Raw genomic sequence first — 990 nt, forward strand, 5'->3', positions numbered from 1 at the left:
TACAGATTCCAACTAATATTGCCGATGCTGCGGTGGGTAGTCATGCCGAATTCTTAGCGGGAGAGATTGAGCATTGTGCCCAGCATTTTTGTGCGCAACACATACAAAGTTGGTGGAACGGCGAATTTTTAGCTTTGATATATGCACTGAATGAAGGTTTTGACTAAGATGTTTTGTTCTCTCCTGTCTTGATCTTCCAAGGCTTTTGGTTCATTTTCCCCTCTATTATTATTATTATTATTATTATTATTATTATTATTTGGCTAAAACTTTTTTATATTTGCTATTTTTGCTGTGATTACCAAAAGATCGATACCGCAAGCTCCCTAGTTACATTGAATAAAAGCTTTTACCATTTCAGAGAGAAGGTGTAAGGTATGTTGATGTCTGCTACTTTTTTCAACAGCAGACCATTTTCTTTATATGTATTGGATATTATGGTATATTTTTCCTGTCTTGTAATCAGCTCTTATATGATGCCTTCATTTATGTTTTAGTTATATGTTTTCAGGTTTATTTTGCAACATGGAGAACGTGCCCTTTTAGCAGATGAAATGGTACTAGGGAAAACTTTGCAGGCAATTCATTGACTAGAACATTTTTGTACCTTCAATCTGCAGTATCTGTAGTACTGTTTTAATACTTGATGTGCATAATGTTGGTTTTAGTGAAGTCTTCTCATAGTTTCTGCTTATTAATATTTTGTAAACATGTCATGTATATATATTTTTTCCTATGCTGTCTACAATTACAAAGATGAGTATCTTAGTATCTTATATTAAAATTAGCTTATAATAGAAATAGTACTTGGTACTACTGTAGTATCTCTGTATCTGTGACTTAATAAAAGATATTGCATGTCAAGAAATGGTAGAATCAATATAGATAGTAGAATTACCTACCCAAGGCAAAGCAATTTCTTCCTTTTTTTGTCTGTTTGTCTTTCCCCTTCTGCTTTTGTGTTTTGTTTTTTTTTTTTTGGGGAGGGGG

At 33.0% G+C, this 990-nt stretch overlaps 1 long non-coding RNA gene across 20 annotated transcripts in view; it reads left to right on the forward strand.

Annotated features, from left to right (window-relative positions):
* LOC107636779 overlaps positions 1–990 on the forward strand; it is a 5,774-nt gene that overhangs the window by 2,566 nt on the left and 2,218 nt on the right. For 19 of the 20 annotated variants that reach the window (XR_002348140.1, XR_002348148.1, XR_002348146.1 and 16 more), the window contains exons 4-6: positions 6–156; positions 309–375; positions 512–557. This is a non-coding gene — a long non-coding RNA (uncharacterized LOC107636779). Of the gene's footprint in view, positions 1–5; positions 209–308; positions 376–511; positions 558–990 lie in introns of all 20 variants that reach the window. The other variant, XR_002348139.1, reaches the window with a different exon arrangement.

This window comes from Arachis ipaensis, chromosome B01 (assembly GCF_000816755.2).
Source record: "Arachis ipaensis cultivar K30076 chromosome B01, Araip1.1, whole genome shotgun sequence".
Classification (NCBI taxonomy): domain Eukaryota; kingdom Viridiplantae; phylum Streptophyta; class Magnoliopsida; order Fabales; family Fabaceae; genus Arachis; species Arachis ipaensis.